Consider the following 19,154-nt stretch of genomic DNA (forward strand, 5'->3'; position numbering starts at 1 on the left):
GCGTGCTCAGTGTCCAAGAAGAATTTGGCATTTAGCTTGCAATTGGCATGCATAAGCTGAGGAACCAGTAAGATGCAGTCACTGACGATCTCTGAAGAAAAGCAAAAAATAGCGTTTCGGAAGCTGTAGGGGTTCCTTGCTTAAATGAGTCCTACTGGATGCAGCTGGACAACCTACCGAGGAGGAATTGGAGGACGCTTTTGCTTCGCCTTTAATGGTGCAACGTTATAGCATTCAAAGATCCCTGACGGTTTTTCGTGCTTCCCGGCAACTGCTGCTTATGTAACCGTAATCTTTGCTGGGAAACGCTTGTGGGTAACGCTATGCTCGAAGGTAAGCTACACATCGTGGTAAGATCTCTGGTAGAAACGTGGCATCCTGCGTGGACCGTTCTCGGAGGTAGTGCGCAGCCTCGGCAAAAAGAAAGAGTACTTGATTTTCCGGTTTCTGTTACTGTTTCGTACTTTAAGTCTTTATCAAAAAAGGCATGCGCTTTCCGTGTTTTGTTTCATGACATTCGTTTGTAGGCTGTCATTCTTGAAATTTTGAGGAATAACTTTGCCAATAATGTAAGACATGTATGCACAACTTTAGTAATAGGATGGTGTAGCACGATGACCTTCATATACCGCATGTCATATAGCAAGGCGTGGCATTAGATACCTCATTAAATACGGCAGTTTTTCGCTCACGGAAAGCTCCGCTGATGCTGACATCCAGACCGCATTTTCTGTGACACGGGGCCTTATACGCTGCTGCGTTGAAAACAAAAGAACAAAATACCGAAAGGGCACAGCAACGCAGCGAGGAATGTTCTTGCTAACGTGTCAGGGCAACCACCGTGTTTTCTCCCAACTTGGAAGATTTCATAGGAGAGAGTGATGCATCAAATGAGCACTACGCACTCGCTTCTATTCTTCGACTACGTCCTCTCAAACTGCGCATCGCGGGAAGCTGGCAGTGCCACCGTCTATACCTCTGACGTCAACGGGAACAATGCGCTGCATACGCCACAGCAGCAGAATTGATGGCGTTGAATGCGTGCAAGTTCGCCCGTACGGGATTTCCTAGACATCTATCACGCCAAAAAGCACTTGAGGAACTAGGCAGCCTAACCATGGCGTGCCTAAATGTTGGCCGTACGGAATAAAGTAGTGGATGATGTCACTGACGACACGAGCAACGCAGTAGAAAACACTTTGACTCGCACCATTCTATTGATACGATGCTGCAGGTTTTGCACAGATTTCGCCAAGTTCGACAAAAAGTATGTTTGAACCACCAGGAAGAACAAATATTTCAATAAGTGTTAGGCCATGAAAGACGCGTATAAAGGCTTCTATAAAGGCAAGCGCTTTAACTAAATAATTATACAGTCTACCCATTAACAGAGTTGCAATTCGACTAGACGTATCACTGCGTCAATACTATGTCAGGAAGTTTTTTACATAAGAAAATGTAACATATTACTTGTCCACACTTTTCTTCTTTAATAAATGATAATTACGTTTCAAATAATATATAAGTACGCATCCCTTTTAAGTTAACACTTCACCGATATAATCTTATTTCACTCGCTCACTCTTAATCCCCGTGACAACTCGCCATTGTTGCTCAGTGGCTATGGTGTTGGGTTGCTGAGCACGAGGTCGCGGGATCAAATCCCGGCCACGGCGGCCGCATTTCGATGGGGGCGAAATGCGAAAACACCCGTGTACTTAGATTTAGTTGCACGTTAAAGAACCCCAGCGTGTCCAAATTTCCGGAGTCCTCCACTACGGCGTGCCTCATAATGAGAAAGTCGTTTTGGCACGTGAAGCCCCATAATTTTTATCCTTGTGATTTGCGAACAGATGGTTCAGAATATATACGCATTTCTTGTTATGATGCATTCATGTCCTCTACCAGTCGTGATGAGAGCAAGGTCATTCCATATATAAGGTGTGAACTGACATACGTGGTGCACCCAGTCCCAGCTTACAACAACCAGTGCATTTCTTTAATTGTAAAAACAAAAAGCTTACGTTCACTGTCGTTGTTGTCTGCATTGCTCCTTCAAGTCGCGTCGACTCTAAACGAATGCTCGTGTTATCAGCGACACCCGGCCCTACGATTCTCAACGGAGATTTTAATGCTCATCATCCGCTTTGGGGGAGCTTGAAGATGGACTCCAGGGTAAGGAGACTAGCATGCTTTACCACACAGCACCACCTTTATTGTCTCAACGATGGCAGTCGGACATATTTTGGAGGACTTACGTACAGAAGCTCCCTAGCATTGACCCTGGTCTCTGGCACCCTGAAACAAACGTGCAATGGTTCCCGGACATGGAAGCGGCCATATTATTACATACCTGAAGGTCAAGGGACTATTTAAGTACTCATCCACGACTCTCCGACATATTGACTTGTCGGCGTTTCAGTCACACATGGAGAAAGTATGTCATGAAGGGAATCATTCTAGTCTGAAGCACAAAGTTAAAAAAGCTACGCAAGAGCCTGTGCGCTGTTTTCAATCTTTCCCGAAATATGCAGAATTTGAATTCGAACTACAGCGACTACGAGCGATTCGCCGGCGCGCTAAAAGAAGTTACTGGAGAACGAAATCCATCTACGATCTCAGGGAGGCAAGGCGGGTGCAAAAGAAGATTCAACCCCGCATTGACACACTACCATCCCAAATATAGAAACAATTTTGTGAATCGTTGGATCCATGTCAGCGCTTATCGGAGATATGGAGAACTGTGGGTGGACATCGCATATCACCGCAACAGCGTGTTCCCTTTATATTATTGGTAGAGGAGTTTGAAGCCGCACTGGCGACTTGGAGCTGCTTTCGTCATCTAGGCCAGATGGCGTTACCTATGCTGCGCTCGGCAATCTTGGGCACAACGCACAGCTCATGCTGCTAAACCATTAAAATGAGCCTTGCTGTAACGGTTTGGTTCCACGTGGATGGAAATGCAGCCACTTGGTTCCACTTCTCAAATCTTGTAAATCACCGTTAGATTAGTCTTCGTAGCACCCCATCGCTCTGGGCAGTTGCATAGGGAAAATAGTGGAAAGAATGCCTCTCGCGCGCCTGAAATGGTCCCTGCAAAACTGCAACGTGTACCCAAATGCTATGGCTCGCTTCCATAAGAGTAGGCTCTCATCCATAAAAATATGTTACCGATTCGGTAACCTTTGTTCATTATCAAAAACGTCCGAATCAACTCACTGCGGCAATGTTCCTTGAGATAAAAGGTGCCTACGATAATGAAGAACATTATTCCATTACATAGGCTCTGATTGAAGCCGGAATCGGTGGCCGCACTTTTTAGTAGCTATGCAGTTGTTTGACCAATAGGCATTTCTTCATCATGAGCGTGGATGATACCACGACCCACCGCCAATCTTTAGCCCGACACTATCAATCTAGTTCTTGTCGGCCTAGTCAGATGCTTGCCTGACACAGTTCAAGTATTAATCTGTGCTGACATCTGCATCTGGACCTCTGCAGTAACACAACGGCAGGTGCGAGCAAGAATACAAAAGTTAGCTACGTTAACATCACTGTATTTGTGAAAAATGGACTTAGAGCTGTCTTTGGAGAAATGCTACCTTATTACATTCACCCGTAAGGCAACGAGGCCTTACTCTGTAAGCATCAGCGGGCAAGCAGTTACAAACGCACGCAAACACCGCTTTTTAGGGGTAACTATCAACTGCGACGAATCATGGAGCCTGCGCATTTGATACCTAAGAGGAGGTTAGTGACAATAATACATCTCAAATGTCTCGGTCGAAAGTCATGGGGAAGACCAGTGTGGCCAATGCTGCGTTTTTATTACGCCTTGTTCCTCGGTTTCGTAAGATACAGCTTCCCTGTGCTGGGCAACACCTGCAAAACAAACCTGCGTGTACTCCAGGGACTGCAGGCTCAAGCGCTAAGGACGTGTCTCGATTTTCCGAAGTGTGCACACAGCGGCAACGACTGCAAAAACTCGAGATTCCCCAGTATCAACGCACTTAGCCACTGACGCCCTGAGGGCTCATATTCGGCACGTTGCCAGACTACCTTGCTTCTTTACCAGAAGAAAAACCACACACAACTCTGAGCCGTATACTTGCTGCCAAACGTACTTCGTTGCCTACGAACTAAATGCCTACAAGAAGACCAACCTCAACTTTATGATGTCTGTAGAAACCTGAAACACGTCTCACCAGCCCAGGAATCACGAAGGAAGCTAACATACCGTCGTTTGCCCTGAAGAAGGACACATTAGTACTTTTACATGAGATGCACAGTGGCCGGGCACATGCTTACATAGATGGCTCAGTCACACCTACAAGTTCAGCTGCCGTTGTGGTGATAATTGCAAGATCCGTCAAAATACAGCTAAAAACATCACATGCATCATCAACGACAACTGCTGAACTGGCAGCCCTGCATGCGGCTCTTCATTTCATTTAGGAGGAATCACCCCATGCATGGTCAATATTCTGTGATTCCAAGGCAGCCGTGCAGATTGTACTCTCAGCCCTGCGCCATGGATCACAAGAGCAGCTCGTCGCAGAGATCAGAGAAGTCTGAGTTGACGAAGGACACGATATATTAGTGGTTGCCTACTCACCGTGGCATACATGGCAATGATCGAGTGGACGCAGCTGTCGGATCTGCCCACAACGGCAATAACTGCGTTACAATTAATCTTTCGAGAGGCGACGCAGCGAAAAGGCTTTCCGCGCTTCCGCGTGACCAAACATTACCTTAGTACAATTCATCCAATCTCACAAGTGCTGGCATTCATACCCTGGGCCCTAATTTACAGCTCCGTATTAAGCCCTATCTTCCACGACGTAACTGCACTCTCCTGATCCGTCTATGGCTTGGAGTAGCACATTCAGATGCGTACTCTTTTCTTATCGGAATGGCCGACAGCCCACTTTGGGACTTCTGCAGGTACAACGAAGCAATCGCACACGTTTATAAGGGCTCTCGTTTCAGCCTGCAAGGAGCAACCCTCTCAGCCACCCTAGACCAACTGGACAAGCAACCAATACCGGAAAACAAGATGCTCAGAAACTGGCCTACGGGAACATCAATGTGTGCCGCTATGAAGGCGCTGCTGCATTATTTGAAAGACGCAGGACTTTGTTACGAATTGTTGCTGTATACTGCGGCAACTGCAACGAACGGGTGGATGTCTGATTTTCCCTTTATTTATTAACTGTGTGAGATCGGTTGTATAACACTAGGAACGCCTTCGCACACAAAACAGTTCTGTATTGTATGTATGTGTATGTTTTTTATTCTTTTTTAACAGCGATGGTGTTCTTGCTCGGCGTAAAATGAACCGCGTATCACAAAACTTCAACGACGCCCATCGACGGCGACACTGCGCGCAGCCGGTTTCGCCAATGCACCGAGGTCTGCGCATGCGCCGTGATAACGGTTAGGAATGCGCATGCGCTTGACATTGAAAAGCATATGAAAGCGTGTGCTTGGCGGTGCTCGGTCAGTTAACACCAAGGGGCGGCCCAGGAAAGTTCACACTGCGGAGAGGCTGCGCATCGCGAAGCTAGACTTGCTGCGATGCGCGAGAAATAACGGCAACGACGGGCCGATCAGGCCTACTCGGCCAGAGAGGCCGAATCTAAGAGGTGGCGACTACGCGAAGACCCAGAATACTCCAGTCGAGAGAGAGCCAGGATCGCTGCGAAGCACCGACGATTACGCCAAGAGCCTGAATTGCGGGAGTCCGAGTACGAGCGACGCCGAGCTCGAGCTTCAACCGGGGTGCAAACGCTCGGTTTGAACGGGAGTTCTTATCGTTGGAGTTTGGACATTCCTGCCGAGTGCGTAATCGATTGTGGTTTCGCATCCCTCTGCCCCTATCCGGGTACAGGGTAGCCAAGCAGAGATACTGTCTGCTCAACGTCCCTTTCTTTCCTTTGCCTTTCAATCTGTTTACACATAACTCACTACACTATTTGTTTACGTGAAGCACTGTAATATAGTTTAACAATGTTTAGGAAGACTTATTTTTTGTCTGCGCATCAGGCGGTGTGAAAGGGACATGAATACATCTGCAAAAATATCGTTGGAACTTATTGTTTACGTGTGGACAAGTTAGACAGGTTAGCGAATTTGTATGCACCTACACCTTTTATGCGGAACATACCTTTGAATGTATGATGACCATTCACAGCTTTTTTCGCTTGTTCCCAAGTTATAGAAAACAGAGGTATGAGGAGCTACAAATTACCGCGCGCTCGGTCATGTGCTTTGAAACACTCCAAGGACAAATGCAGTCTGGATAGTACTCTTTCAAAATGTACTGCATAGGTGACAAATAATGTGAAGGAATTTCACTTCTGGAACTCAATATTTGTGCATTCTTTTTTTGTAAATTGGCGGACGCCGGCGCCTTTTATACACGTCAGCAATCTATTTCCACACTTCTACGTATTTCATTGTTCCACAGCCTTGGAAACTGGCTCCAACGAGAACAGATCAGCAACAGTCTTAGGTGCGTCATATAAAGCCGGTAAGCATTGGTTAGTCGCAGCCGTGTGTCGCTATTCAGCTGAGTTAGGACGGTTTATCCCTAATCTTCATACGTGTCATATACGTCTTGAAGTGTCAAGTACACAGCGGCGATGAAAAGGACTGCCTTAGCCTTCATGCTGCTTCTTCGACTGACGGTTTCTTGCTACGACGTAACACCGGATGGCTTTTAGACGGTAATCGAAGTGTTTTATACCTTGAAATACATTCAGACATATGTTTTTGAATAATTTGATTTTCTCTTTCTTAGAATAGAACACAAGTCTACTGCTCGAACAAACTTTATTACCTTTTTATACTTACCGTTTTGATTAAGGATTATTTTACGATGATTTGATCATTTATTATTTTAAGGCCTCCTAATGGCCAAGCCAGGCATTGGAGACGAGGCGGCTATCGCAGGGAATTGCTAGAAAAGTGTCTCTAGGTGCCGTAAGCTGTATATAATAGAGTGCCATGAGAAGTAGTCATGTTGTGGTATCCTTTGAAGACATAACCTGTGGTCTAATGAACTAATACACGGAGAACTGCTTCTCTTCTTTAGCTGAGGGGGGAGCAAGGTGAAGGCCAATGAACAACAGTTATCTACACATTATCGCATCAGCAATGACTAACATTTGCTATAGCGTGTCTCAAATCTTTGTTACTAGGCATCTGTTCATTCCTCATCTTAAGGAATGTGAAGGTGTGGAATTACCGTAAGCGTTTTTAAACATGCTAACGAAAGCCAATTCTGCCTCTTGCATGCGCTATACTAGCGGAAGTGCTTGCTTTTCTACTGAATGGAGTGAGATATACTGATCCGCGAAATCAATTTACATAATTGAAGTATTCTGTGCAGATTTGCCAAGAAACTAAATGATGTCATGAATATTATTTACAGTCATCGTCGGCTAGAATGAACTGAATTGACCTGGATTTAATTATATATATATATATATATATATATATATATATATATATATATATATATATATATGGCGACGAGCGACCACGTAGACCGTTAAAGTCTCGGGCTCTCGCAGGAGAGGAAGAACCGACAGTCCGTCTCTTAGCGTAGCATTCTTTTTAATCATCTCCTTCGGAACGCTAGCCCGTGCCGGAGCGCCAGCCGCTCGAGCCTCGTGTAGACGCGAGCGTCTACGTCATCCCTCGTGCGACGCCGCTGCTGCTGCCGCTACAGAGGGCTCCCCCCCTAGAGAGGAGGAAAGTTCGACGAACGATGGAAAGTCCACGTGACGCGGCGTGTCTTGGCGTTGGTCTTGGGTGTCACGTGCACTGGCGGCGGCGAAGGATGCAGCAGGGTCGCGTCGCATACTGGTGGAGCTGATGGCGTGGGTGCTTCTATGTAGGCGGGTTTGAGACGTTCCAGGGCAACTGTGTCTGATCGGCCGTTGACATTCACAACAAACGTCGTCGGACGACGCTCTAGAACAAGTTGCAGCATGAGTTCGAACTCCGCGCGAGCGATCTTGAGTTTCTCCGGGGACAAACGCCGGGGCAGAAGTAGACCGGTGGGCCGCAGGTGACGATGCGATGGCACACGTCATGTTGTACCGGTTGCGTCCAGTCCGGCAGGCGCGTCAAAGTGGGAAACTCGCGTAGGAGCGCGGCGAAAGGTTCGTCCAACATGGCAGAAATAGGCGCTATGGGCGATGTGCCTGATGATGGGACGCCGGGAACGGATAGCTGGGTCACGGAGTCGATGAGACGGCGTCGTTGGATGTCCACAAGGAGTCCGTAGTTATGCAAGAAGTCTGCTCCAATGACTGCATGACGGACGTCTGCAACCAGGAAGATCCAGCGGAATGCTCGTCGAAGGCCAAGGTTTAGCATGACGGAGCGTGACGAGAAAACTGGAATCCTGGTGGCGCCGACGGCTTGCAAAACCGACACAGGAGTCCCTTTTCGGTCGGAGCGCTGGGCGGGGAGAATGCTGACGTCAGCACCTGTGTCGACTAAGAATCGTTGTCCCGTAACTCTGTCCGTCACGTAGAAAAGGCGACTTGTGTGTTGGGCCGGACCACTCGTCGCCGTTAGAGGTCGGCCGGCCTGTTTCCCTGCCAAGCGCAGGGACGCCGACAGTGACGAGCGTCGTTTCCAAAACGGCGGTGGTAGTAGCAAACGCCAGGGGCTGTAGTCGAGGTTTCATTTTGAGTGCCCGTGCGTCTTGATCTGCTGGAACTACGGCTGCGTGGGCGATGAGACGCGCGGCGATGTTCCGCTCCACAGATGATGCGTTCCAGGCGCTCACACAAGGAGTCGAGCGGAGATTGCACTGCGGAAGAGCAGGGAAGAGTTTGCAGAGTGGTTGTATTGTCACCCGGAGACGGTGACGTGGCTGCGATGGTTGGGCTGGCTACTTCCATGACTTTGTCGGCCAAAGCGGCAAGTCCGGTAAGGTCCATGGTAGAGGCTGTCGCCAGGACCATCTGCACGTTAGCCGGGAGTCGTTGCAAAAACAGTTCGCGCAACACCGTGTCGTCGATGGATCTCGCGTTGTTTCCGAGCAGCTGGCTCATTCGGCGAAGAAGTTGACTAGGGCGTCGGTCGCCGAGTTCTTCAGCGGACAGAAGCTGCTGGATGCGAGAACGTTGTGAAGCTGCTGTGCGCTGTAGCAGTGCTGCCTTGAGATCGTCATAGGCGGCGGCAGACAATGGGGAGTTCAGCAAATCTGCCACCTCGTCAATGGCGGCGGGCGATAGCGCTGCGACGGCGTAATGGAACTTCGAGGCTTGAGAGCGGATACCAGCGACTTGAAATTGCGCTTCGGCCGGAAGAAACCACGCCGAAGGATGCTGGTCCCAGTACTGTGGAAGGCGGACAGCGATGGCGGAACAGGAGGGCTCACCGCGTTCCTCGGATGGGTTCTGGCCTTGAGCTCTCGTAGCGTCGGTCTGGTCCATGGTCGTCTCTACCACAGGAGCGTATGGCAGTATCACGTCCGGGTCACCAAACTGTGGCGACGAGCGACCACGTAGACCGTTAAAGTCTCGGGCTCTCGCAGGAGAGGAAGAACCGACAGTCCGTCTCTTAGCGTAGCATTCTTTTTAATCATCTCCTTCGGAACGCTAGCCCGTGCCGGAGCGCCAGCCGCTCGAGCCTCGTGTAGACGCGAGCGTCTACGTCATCCCTCGTGCGACGCCGATGGTGCTGCCGCTACATATAATATATATATATATATATATATATATATATATATATATATATATATATATATATATATATATATATATATATATATATTGCGAGACAGCTGTTAAACCTCAACGGTTTATTGCGCAGGTCGCGCGCTGAAGACGTTGACGCTGGTCATGATGATGAATATATACAGATGACGAAGATGAAGGGGTAATATAATGCTCACACAATTTCTTCGGCGCGAGGAAGCGGCCAACTTGGGCGCTGGTTATGGCGGGAAACGCCGTATGAAAGGTTTTAAACGCGAAACATGCACAATCTCTGTAAGGCAGCGGCCGTCCAAAGGCGGAACAGCTGGAGTGACACGATAGTTAACTGGCAAAGTCTGTTTCCGAACAACGTAGGCGCCGATAAAACTGGACTGAAATTTTTCGCACAATCCAGGAGCGCGGACTGAGGTCCACAGTAACACTTCCTCTCCAGGGTGGATGGAAACGACACGGTGAGATACATCATAGCGAATTTTGCGGTCTTGTTGACTTGCGTCGGTGTTGAGGCGGGCACGTTGGCGACACCGGGCAACGCGCGAAACGAACTGCTCACACACTGATGTGGACGACGGCACAGGGACACCGAAGAATGAAGCGTCGAGGATAGTGAGCTGTTGGCGACCATACACGAGGAAAAAGGGCGAGTATTCCGTAGTGCGCTGGACGGCCGTGTTATATGCGAAAGTGACGAATGGTAGAATGACATGCCAATTGGTGTGGTCAGGTTTAATGTACATAGATATCATGTCGGACAGCGTACGATGAAAGCCCTCTGTTAGACCATTAGGTTGAGGGTGGTAGCTGGAAGTCGTTTTATGGATGGTATTTCACGCACGGAGAACATCGTCGAGAAGGTTAGAGAGAACGGTCCTGCCGCGGTCACTCAGAAGGACACGTGGGGCTCCGTGCCGTAAAAAGATGGCTTCCAAGACAAAGGCTGCAACCTCCTCTGCGGATACCGACGATAGTGCGGCTTTTTCAGCGTACCGTGTCGAGTGGTCTACAGCTGTGACGAACCATCGTTTACCGCCAGTGGTTAATGGTAGCAGTCAGTAGAGGTCGATACCAACGACTGCTTCAGGACACGGGACAGGTTTGAGCAGTCCAGCCGGAGGTGAAGGCAGTCATTTGCGGTGGTGGCAGAGCGAACAGGAAGTCACGTATTTCGCTAGGCTGGTTGCAAGTCCAGGCAAAGAGAAGCGGCTGCGAATTCGCTCATAGGTTTTATGGAAACCGAAGTGACCGGCAGTGGGATCATCGTGAAAGGTCTCCAATATCTGGGCCCGAAGGTCACCGTTCCTGTCGTTCCCCGATATTCGGAGAACGACAGGAACCCAACGGTGACCTTCGGGATGAAACACGTACCGGTATAATATAGAATTTTTGATCTCGAAGTTCTTCAACTGCCGACGGAGCCGAGGGTTGGTGTGCGAGATGATCCGCGAATACGTTCCATAACGGAGTGGGAGTAGGAGTCATTACGTTGGCTAGAGGCAAACGTATGAGACTGGCTGGATGGGAGCTGGTCGAGAGCTGCGAACGAAGGGAATGCAGGCGACGCGCCCTTCGGTTTCCTCACGGAAGGTGTTAAGCAAGCAGCGTTTGAAGACGGTGGTAAGGGACAACGAGAGAGAGCAACGGTATCCTGGTGTTAATTTCCAGACTTGTAGGTGACGTCGAAGTCGTATTCTTGTAAACGGAGTATCCAGCGGCTGAGACATCTCGTTAAATTCTTTAGCGTCGCCAACCAGCACAAGGCCTGCTGATCAGTAACGACCGGAAAGTGGCGGCCGTGCAGATAAGGCCGAAATTTTTGGACGGACCAAACAACGGCGAGACACCCTTGCTCGGTAATCGTATAATTTTTCTCGGCAGCTGTTAGCGTGCGACTTGCGTATACAGCCACACGTTCTTCAGAATTTTGCTGACGTTGCAGAAGAACAGCGCCAGTATGTAGCGTCAGTATGTAGAAGAGTGGGTGCGGTGTTGTCGAAATGGAAAAGCACAGGTTCGGACGTGAGGGCACGCTTGAGGGCGTGAAAAGCAGTTTGGCATTCCTCCGACCATACGTAGGGAGCTCCAGAAGGAAGGAGTTGATGGAGCGGCGCCGCATTCGTGGCAAAGTTACGTATGAAGCGCCGGAAATACGAAGCTAGGCCAAGGAAGCTACGGAAGTCTTTGGCGCGTTGAGGCCTGGGGAAGCGGAGGACAGCGGTAATCTTGTCGGGGTCGGGTCGAAGGCCCTCCCTGCTGACAAGGTGTCCGAGCACTCTAATGGTTTTGCTGGCGAAGTGGCATTTTTCGCATTCATCTGAAGGCCGTAAGCTGAGAGGCATGTCAGGATTTCGTCGAGGCGCTGAAAGTGCTGATGGATTGGATTGAATAACCTTAATGAAAGGTCCTGCGAGCTACGGGACACAAGGTCCCATAGAGCGGGCTACTCCCACGTTGGGACCGGGAGTTGTAACTCCATGGACGCATCGTGGGCTCGCTGGACGGCCCAGAGCTGCTCCGCCAGGTCCGTGCTACGTAATGCTTCTTGTAGCCTGGCGGAGTCTTGATCCTTGTTTTCGTGGGTCCGACCACACGGCCAGAGCAAGTGATGTACGTCTAGTGTGCTATGGCAATTTTCACAATGAAGGTCGACGAAAATATGATGATGTCGTCAAGGTAGCATAGCAAGTCTTCCACTTTAGGCCCCGTAGTACGGTGTCAATCATCCGCTCAAATGTGGCGGGAGCATTACACAGGCCGAAAGGCATTGCGTTAAATTCGTAAAGTCCATCGGGTGTGGCAAAGGCGGTTTTCTCCTTGTCTGCTTTGTGCATGGGCATCTGCCAGTATCCGGAGCGTAGATCAAGGCTGGAGAAATACTCCGCGCCGTGTAATGAATCTTACCCGTCATCGATTCGGGGCAGTGGATATACATCTTTGCTGGTTATTTTGTTCAAGACACGGTAGTCTACGCAAAATCGCACTGAGCCGTCTTTCTTACGCACCAAAACGACAGGTGACAACCAAGGATTTGAAGACGGGCGTATTATGCTACGTTTCAGCATGTCGGCAACGTGGGTATCGATGATCTGTCGTTCAGCGGAAGAAGCGCGATATGGCCGCCGGCGCACGATGGTAGTTCCATCTGTGTGTACGCGATGAGCCGTCGCTGAAATCTGTCCCAGAAGAGGAGGGTGGACGTCGAAGTAGTCTTCATGCTTGGATAACAACACCAGTAACTCCCCCGTCTGCTGTGGCGTTAGATCGGAGCTGATGGTATTAGCGAGATTAGAAGCAGGGACCGGATCCATAGCTGTGGGTGGTTGTGACACAGCAGTAGTCGAGGTAAGCACAGAGACAGGCTGAGTGTCCAAGACGCACGTGAGAACGGCGCCTTTAGAAATCAGGACTGGCTCATTAGTTGTGTTGAGTACAGCCAAAGTGGTCATGCCGTGGGTGAAGCGAACAAGGCTGGGTGCCAGAGCAACCTATTTGGATAAGCAACCGGCTGACAGTACAACGAAAACGTCACCATCGGTGATGTCAGAGTTAACTGCAAGGAGTTGCACGCAACCAGGGGGCACCACACAATCGTCAGTAGTTCGTAAGCGAAGGCGCGGTTCGTGCACGTCGTCGGAATTGTCGGTCTCTCTCAAGTTAACTCAGCCTTCACGGCACGAGATGAAAGCCGACGCCGAAGAGAGAAAGTCCCACCCTAGTATAAGCATGTGAGCACAGGAAGTCAACACTGCAAACTGGATATGGTGGCGTATACCGTCGATCGAAACTCTCAGGGTGCATTGCGCCGATGGCCGAATCACAACACTATTTGCACCACGAAGAAGAGCTATACTGTAAGGTGTAGTAACTTTGCGTAGACGAGCGCACAAGCCAGCGTGAATAATAGAAATAGCTGCTCCCGTATCAAGCAATCCTAAGACTGGTATACATTCTACGCACACGAATGAAGTATTGGCTGGAGGTATTGTAGTCTGTGCGAGCCATGCAGCTTTCCCTCTAAAAACTGCACCATCTAGTTTTGCGATCGGTAATCAGGAGTGCAGGTGGCCGGTTGCTGGGGTGATGTCGAGCGTCGGAGAGGGGAGGGCGAGTGGCGGCGCCCTGGACGGTGGCTGCGAGGCGCATCGGGAGGTGGAGAAAGTGAGCGTGGGGAGAGCCGGCGCTGGTAAGGACTCGGAGGAAGCAACGGGTCTCTCTCATAAATATCGTCCTGTTGTCTTCTTCGGCAAAAACGCGATATGTGACCGCGAATACCACAATAATAACAAATGGGGCGGGGCGTAGGCCGGGTAGTGTAAAATCCTGTGACAGGCGGACAGGGTGGTAGAAACGCCAGATGGTTGGGGGCAGTAGCAGGAGCAGGAGGCGCTGTCCGAACGAACGCTGGTTGCATAGCCGCAACCTGAGCATACGAGGTGGATGGCGAAGGAGGGCCACAGCTCGCAGCGCAGGTCACGGAGCATAGCTCCTCTCTGATGATGTCGCGCAGGCCAGGAGCCGAAGGCTGAGGCTGGAGAACGGGAGGACTGAGCAGGCCACACGCTTGGAGCTCTTCGCGTATGAGACTCCGAATCAGCATACGCAGGCTGGTATCCTACGAAGGAAGCGCGTCACTGGCGACAGGTGATAAACGGATGGCCTGCAGTGCGTCCAGGTGTTGGCAAGTCGCAATCACATCGTTAACGGTATTAGGATTCTTGATCGCCAGTGCGTTGAGCGCGACGTGAGAAATGCCCATTAGGATGCGACGAACACGATCAGATTGCCTCATGTTGGCGTCAACACGGCGACAAAGGGCGAGGACGTCATTGATATAAGATGTGTATGTTTCACCGGGAAGTTACGTGCATCCATCAAGCTTTTTTCTTGGCGACCTTAGAGCGGGCGTTGGGAGCGCCAAAAATCTGCCGAAGCTGGTGTTTGAATGCCGCCCCGTCAGGCAAGGTGCTCTCGTGGTTGAGGAACAAAGTCCTGACAAGGTCAGTGAGGTAGAATGCGACGTTGCGCAGCTTGTGCGTGTCATCCCAGCGGTTAGACTAACTCACGCGGTCATAACTGTCCAGCCAGTCATCAACGTCGTCACTACGAAAGGCCAGCGAGCATGGTGCTATCGCGCTGCCGCTTGCTGACGGTCCATGAAGGAACGGCCAGTGGGGCAGAGACGGTGACGCCGGAGGCTCCTGGAGGATCTTCTTGGGACATCCTGGCGGAAAGGTGGAGCAAGCGATGGCCTGAACGAAGCTCCAGGGAAACTCGAAGGCGTAGAGGACCAAGGGATCGAAAGCAGCCTCCACCACTTGCGAGAAAGCTGTTAAGCCTCCACGGTTTATTGCGCAGGTCGTGCGCTGAAGAGGATGACGCTGGCCATGATGATGAATATATAGAGATGACGACAAATATAATGCCCAAAATATATATTACTCTGTAGTTAACTACTGGGACTGACCAGATTTAGACGTAGTGAAGATAGACGATGTCAGTTGATCATAACATCACTAAGATCAGACCCAATGCATATCGCTCTTACATTAAACGCAAAGAGTGCGCATCGGCTCGCGTTTGCTGTCTTTTTAGTAACCCTCTGTTAGAGAACTGTGTAAGTGGTCAGGGTAGCTTGCTAAAACCGTTGCATTGAGAGGTTTCGACGCACGCGCGCGCGCGCGCACACACACACACACACACACACACACACACACACACACACACACACACACACACACACACACACACACACACACACACACACACACACACACACACACACACACACGCACGCACGCACGCACGCACACACGCACGCACGCAAGCACGCACACGCACACGCACACACACGCACGCACGCACGCACGCACACGCACACGCACACGCACACGCACACACACACACGCACACACACACACGCACACACACACACTTAGGAGTGTGTTTGGTGTATCAGTCGCTCTTAATGCGTGGGATCTTCGAGGTATGTGGGAAAGCGGGCCTCAGATTAGGAGAACGATTTTCGGCGACATTGAAATTGCAACTGCCAGCGCACTGGGAAGTTTCGGTTTCGAGACATATTTTAGGAATGCTGTAGTGAATATTCATTGGACGTAGGATCATCGAGCTATGTCATATTAGGATGAGGAGAAAGGGGTGCATTAGCCACCCTTAAATTAATATGTCAGACAAGGAATACACTTCTTTGTACTGCGCAAGTGACGCAAGAAGGTGAATCATGCTTTTGTTTGCATACGACAGCATTTTTGTAGCAAAGGTAGCATCATGAGACTTTCGTTGGCATAACAAATAATAATGTCGTTGTGTTAACGATAAGCTCAGCTGCAATGCAGCACGTGTCTGTTCACTTTATAGTCTTAGCACATGTCTATGGACTAGTTTGAATCTATGCATTCCCACCAACTGGCCAATTTATTTTATTGACTTCATTTTGTTAGTAGGGCTAGCAGCGTGACATTGAAATCCTTGTTACACAAATAATCGTCAGGCTTCGTTCGTGATTGACTGAACCACAAATGCTCAATTTCCGGTAGACACTGGGCTAATGTTCCTAGACCTGCAGCGGCTTTTCTTATTTGACTACTTGGGCAAGCAATGCGCTATCCGTTTATTCGGCATTTTACCCCATAGTTTAGCCCATTCGGCGATGGTCGAGGGAGCTATTGCGACATATTGATTGGTGATTTAAGGCTGTGTTGTTCCAGTCTGGCCATCACACAGTGCACAAAGTCTTTGAGTCACAGGTTTAAAAGCTACGGAGGTGGAATTTGTGGATAACTTGGTTACCACTGTCGCTGTTGGGTTGTAAGGCGACATGGCGAAAATATTTTAAAGAATTAGCCCGAAAGATAGTCCTTGTCAAGCTGTTCTGTCAATCCGTATGCAGGCGGGCTGTCATGCCGCAAGACTGTTATTTTGCCAAAACGTTTTATAGAGATTAGCATTCTAACGATGCTAACCCCACTTTGTTGCGCTGCTGCCTAATCGCTGTCGCTTGACTCACGAAATAAAGGAGGAAAATACAAGTGCGTCGGTTTGTTCTGAACTAGATACCGTTAGCAAAGCAGCTGCATGCTTTACCCAGATCATGGACTCGCGGCTAGTAACCTCGCACAACCCTCTTTGCAGCTACAAACGTGAAAGCGAGCGCGTTGAGATTCTTGGAATCTGCATCGCGTCACATGAAACAATTTATTTGCTCACCAAAGCTCGTACGCGGGATGTTCCAGCTAATAATAAAAAGGAATGTTATTGAGCCTCCAGGAGAAGCCTACGGAATCGCGCCGTTTTGTTTTATTTGGAGACAGAAATGCTGTCACACAATTCTACAGAGCCGGCAGGGAAATATTGACGGGATGCTGCGTTTTGTGAAGCTTTCTTCGCGTAGAATGGTTGTAGAATGGTCGAGCGCAATCTGCAGTTATAATGCAAGTGGTGTGGTAAAATTTCGGATGAAGGTGAAAAGCAGTTCTTATATTGCTGAAGGACTGCTTCGTGTTGTCGTTATGTCCCATAAGGCTAGGAGTATTACCGCAGTTAGCCCTGGTCTACTGGACACTCCAGGTAAGTAGGATGGAATCTAGGAGGACAAGTTCAGTGCTGACTTCCTTACCTTCTTCAATAATTGGCTAGTATCAGAAGTAATCAGAAGCGATTAAACACCATTGAGTGTAAACTTGAGAACGTGGAAACCATAGCAGAGAAATATGCGGAACTCGGAGCACAATTTGAGAACATGCAAAGAACAATACAGAACTTAGAAAAGAAACTAATTGATTGAGCAGATAAGAGCAGACGAAACAACCTATTAGTCTTCGGCTTTAAAGAAGATGTGAGCGAAAAACCGGATTCGCAATTGACCACATTAAATGAAGAATTATTTTTAAAGCACTTCGAGTATCTTCCATTGAAAGACTGCACAGGATGCCTTAAGCAGGCAAAGAAGCACCGGCCTATCATTCTAAAATTTGTAGACCACCGAGAAAAAACAACCATGCTGAGTAACTGCCACAAGCTCAAAGGGCGAAATATATCAATTTCGGAAGATTTTTCAGCATAGACACGGCAGATAAGGAAGCACGTCTGGGATAGCACAGCTGACGATAGGAAAGCAGGTGCCAAAGTAAGGCTTTAGTACGACAAGATAAAGGTTGACAATCAAACGTATCCATGAGACAGCGCTCAGATGAAACACACACCTGTCACCTTCCGTCGAGAAAACCCTAAAGGACTGCAATGACCCCGTTCCTGTGTTGTGTTAAAAAAGAAAACAAAAGGTTTCGGTGTCTAAACATGAATGCTCGGAGCATAGCAAAGAATATCGCCGAATTAGAGAGTGTTGTAACTGTCCACAAACCCCATGTTCTAATAATAAGAGAAACCTGGTTGCATAGTGATATCACCGACTCTGAATTAACACTTCGTGGTCACGGAATTTACAGACATGACAAGGATTCCCGTAGTGGCGGCATTGCAATTCTCTTCCAAGAAACATTTAGTGTCGCTAGGATGCCTGATATTACAGAAATCGAATGTGTTGTTGTGAAAATTTTTCTTGACGAGTGTAATCTAATCTAGCAGGGTTTTATCGGCCTCCAAATTGCGATAACACCTTTTTCAAAATCTCAATGAGTTCTTGTGCGCCTATAAGAATAAGCGCTGCAGTATACTACTTGCGGGTGATATTAATGTTCCTTCTGTAAACTGGAATAACGATTTCCCTCAACCCCTCTCAAATGCTTCTGAAGCTTTCGTAAATACAGTAATGCTTCACAACCTTTCACAGCTTATGAAAGAATCTACCCGTAATCAAAACAATACACTATCAATTCTGGACCTTTTCCTTGTAAATACTGCCGCAGTCCGCCGCAACCCACAAATTCAGGTTTTCGAAGGTATATCGCATCACAAAATGGTGTACCTTACGTTGGAAGTGAATTTTGCTCCACAGATAAAAAAAAAACAGGAAAGAATTGTCCCAGATTTCTCCCGTGCCAGTGATATTGATGCACTGGACGCCCTAGATGGCGCTTTTTCAGAATTTGATGGCCTGTGTGAATCAAACGAACATTCTACTGATGATATATGGGGCTACTTCATGTTCCTGGTGCTGAAGTGCATCCGTGATTTGGTACCTATGAAGCGAAAAGTGCTGCGGAAGCGCAATCCTTGGGTAACAAAAGAAATGGTGTGAATAGAGTGGAAACTGAAAAAGGCAAGAAAACAGCTCAAGTAGCGCCCAACTGTTCCCCCAAGCGATCTGCTTCTTGGCTTGCGTACATTATTAGCTGATAAAATAAAAAAAGCAAAAGAATACTCTAAAAAATAACACTAAAATTTTTCTCGTCCCATCCCCAGGAAAGTTCTGGCAGCACTTATTGCCAAAAAAGAAAG

The sequence above is a fragment of the Dermacentor variabilis genome, chromosome 11 (assembly GCF_050947875.1).
Source record: "Dermacentor variabilis isolate Ectoservices chromosome 11, ASM5094787v1, whole genome shotgun sequence".
NCBI classification, from domain to species: Eukaryota; Metazoa; Arthropoda; class Arachnida; order Ixodida; family Ixodidae; genus Dermacentor; species Dermacentor variabilis.